The sequence below is a fragment of the Anas platyrhynchos genome, chromosome 14 (genome assembly GCF_047663525.1).
Source record: "Anas platyrhynchos isolate ZD024472 breed Pekin duck chromosome 14, IASCAAS_PekinDuck_T2T, whole genome shotgun sequence".
Taxonomy (NCBI): Eukaryota; Metazoa; Chordata; class Aves; order Anseriformes; family Anatidae; genus Anas; species Anas platyrhynchos.
The window spans coordinates 2,776,236-2,779,823 of NC_092600.1; positions in this window are offsets into that span (position 1 = coordinate 2,776,236).

Genomic DNA, 3,588 nt, shown 5'->3' on the forward strand with positions numbered 1-3,588 from the left:
GCTGGACTTCGACCAGGACACTGGAATAGCCATCCGTACGTGTACAGAAGTTTCCCAGGACCTTTACTAGCAGAAGTAGCCAGGCTTTCAGCCTAGAAAACATCTCAAGCTAGGTGTGCTAACGTCATGCTAAAACACTGGCTCAGGCCTGACTCAGAAGATCCCATGTCACCTACTGAGTCACCAAAAGCAGCCCTTGCAGCAGGGGTTTCCTTCAAGTCCCCTTTGTAAGCCCTGCTTCGGCCTGGCCCTGTTCTGCCTGTCAGATTTAACATGATGAGAGTCAAAAGTCATATGATGTAATAAGCTGCATGGCACGCCTGTTTTCTTAGGGGCTCTCCCTCCCTCCAACTGCAGCCCTAGCAAAAGGCCTTTGTCTGAGAGCAGAACAAGGAGCCCAACAGTGCATTTACTTATGGAAGACCTACTCCAGCAGCTCCTCTCAAGTCTCTGAAGTCAGCTCCAGTACAGTTATTTGGCCTAAGTTCATCTAAACTAAATGGGCTGACTCGGTTCAAATACATTGCACAACCAAATGATAAAATTGAGGGGGTAGGGGGGGAATGACTGGTGATGACACATGTACTTAACACTGCATGTCTCCTCTTTCCAGATTAGGAGGAGCTGGCAAGCTTCAGTCTGTACACATGCCAGCAGCGGATGTCGGCACATATACAACACTTTTCAGAACAACATACTGTTGAAACATGTAGTTCAACTCAAAGGCACCCCTTCTGTTCAGCTAGCCCAAAACAACTACAAGGATTGTCTTGCTTAATATGGTAGGATTTGTAGCACAGCTTTTAATGCTGCTTTAATCTGGCTTCTTTGGAGCTCCTTCAGAAGTGCAGGGATGTAGGTAGGAGGAACCACGCCGTGCTCTGCTCAAAGTCCCCCACGTCCATTGGGACTAGGGGAAGTGATGAAACTGTTGATAGGAGGGAAATGGCAAGGATAAGGGGGGGTGGCATAAATACTGTGGGAATGCTCCCTTTAGCATTTACCTTTCCTTCACTCTTCTTTCATTTTTGGTCTGAAGAACAGAAAAGTATGAAGCAGGCAAGCTCACCCTGGCTGTTGACAGTGAGTCTGAAGAGTCACCAGTAAAGATGTGAAATAAATAAAATTTGCAAAATAAATAAAAAATGGTCCAACTAGTAAAGGAAGCATTCAGCATTCATTAGCAGAAAGCAGAATTCAGATCTGTAAATCTGCTCGGTTCTTTCCTCCTTCTAATAATTTTCATTTGAACATTTATAAATTCAGTATTTCCCACCTAGTCCCATGTTCTTTCTTTCCCCTGCTTCATTTTCCTCTTCAGAGCTTCAATTATTTTTTCTTATTTCCTACAAAGGCAGCAATCATAAACCAGCAATGGGGTTAGGGGTAAAAAGTGCAGGGGGAGACACCTTTTGCCATGGGAGTCATGTATCAGAACTGGTCTATATGCCCGAATTATGTGGGTGGCTTTTCTACACTGGAGCCGTTTTCCTTTGGATTCCGATCTGGGCAGCCTATCCCACCACCATTATCCTGACAATTTGCTTTTAGTCTCACTTCCTACCAGCTGTTTCCATTTCTTTCACCCTTTCTTTCTGCATAACTCAGGCACTGGAAAGGGGGTGATCAAGCTGCAGAGAACTGGGGTGGGTTTCCTGCCATGCGACTCAAATGTATGTTCGTGTAAGGCAGGGGAAAGCCAGAGCCTCCAGCTCTGCTCTGCAGGAGTTTGATGTGCTAACGTGGGGATCACAGAAAGAGCTGCAGCCAAGGCTATCGTAATAATCCCAAACCCAGTCTGCTTGACTCTGCCCCATCTGTTTGAGCACGGTCCCCCTCAGTGTAAGATGTGCAGGAAGGGAAGGGGCACTTGGAGGCTGGCTGTGGATGACAGCCTCTTCACCAGGCTCAGCTGCAGCCAGGACAGCATGTCTGAGCAGCATTTGAGCTCAAAGAACAATATTTGGATTTCTCCTGTACTTTGTTCCATCCAGTGTACAAACAGCGATCCCAGGACAAAGTGTACTTTATGTGAATGGTAGCAAGCCAGTAATGGACAGCAAGGGGCTACTTCCATGGGCTTGTAAGGATTTTATTGATGTGTTAAGGACAATGTCAGAGAAAGAAAGAAAAGAGAAAAAAAGAAAAAGAAAAAGAAAAAGAAAAAGAAAAAGAAAAAGAAAAAGAAAAAGAAAAAGAAAAAGAAAAAGAAAAAGAAAAAGAAAAAGAAAAAGAAAAAGAAAAAGAAAAAGAAAAAGAAAAAGAAAAAGAAAAAGAAAAAGAAAAAGGAAACCAGTACTTCAGTACTTTCAATTGTTAAAACTAAGGTTTTATAGACCCAAAAATCAACATACTTTTCCCTATGGTTTATAGAAAAGTGGTTGTGGAAGCAATGAGCGTGATTCTGCAAATCCATCTCCATGGGTCCTTTTAATTTAGAGGGATGACTCATGGGAGCAGGGACTACTTGGATGATTGTATGACCACAGGATGCAGCCCTGGAAAAGTGTTTTTGTAAACAAATAAACATGCTCCTTCCTGTTTGAAACTCAAATCTCTCAGCATTGGGCAAGTGCCTGAGAACCTAACAATGAAAGTAATAAGAAATATTAAACACGATGCCAGTTGGTTGATCCAGGTCCAAAAGCACGAGGTGAACAAAACACTCAGCGTGAAAAATAGGTGAGTCTTAAAAGTCCTTTAATAATCTGAACTGTTGTTTGTATCAGGAGCAAAGAAAAGACTTTGTAAGTGAAAAATGCCTGAAGAGACAGCCTGACAACCTGACAACATTGAAACAGGATTCTTCTAACACAGGGAAAACCCAAAACTGCGCTAGGGAGATTTGACAATGGCTTGTGCCACACTGTGCGTTACAAGCAGGGAGTTATCTAAACATCACAGTCTCCAAAATGGATTTCACACTATGGCTTTTTACATCTGATAAAGTCTTTTGAGAGAGCTTATCCTCTTTCATTAGAATTCCCTGGAGAACGCGGGATGGTGGCCCCAACTCCGGGACCTTCACTGTTTGCCTCCTAAAAGGGAAAAGGGGAGTCTCCAGTTCCAACAGCTGGAAACATTTCCAGAAAAGCATGTAGACATTCGAAAGCAACCTAAATATTGCAATGTCAAGGAGTCGATGTTCTGCTGGCATTTTAAAAGCAATCTTTTGGCAGCTGCCTGTGAATCCTTTAAGTATGTTGAGATCGATGCATGAAGTCAAATACCAGGATCGTGCAGGATTAAGATGGGCAGAGTGAAACAAGCAGGGAAATGGCTGAGTGCCTGCCTGACCCCTTTTTCTATCCCAGACCTACAAAAGCAGAGGAGGCTTCAAACCAACCCCAAGCCCTGCTGGACCCAGGCGCAGCGAGCAAAGCGGAGACAACGTGGAAGAAGGCACCGAGGCTCCGTGCATGTCTTAGCTGGGTCGAGATGTTTCAGTTGCAAGCGATAGATCTATTTTACCCATTAGAGCTTGTCTAGACTAAGGAAATGTTCCTGCTATGACTATGCTGAGGTAATTATACCAGCGTAAACCCCTTTGGGCAAAACAGAGCTTTCAGTGGCCTGATTTACTCTGGT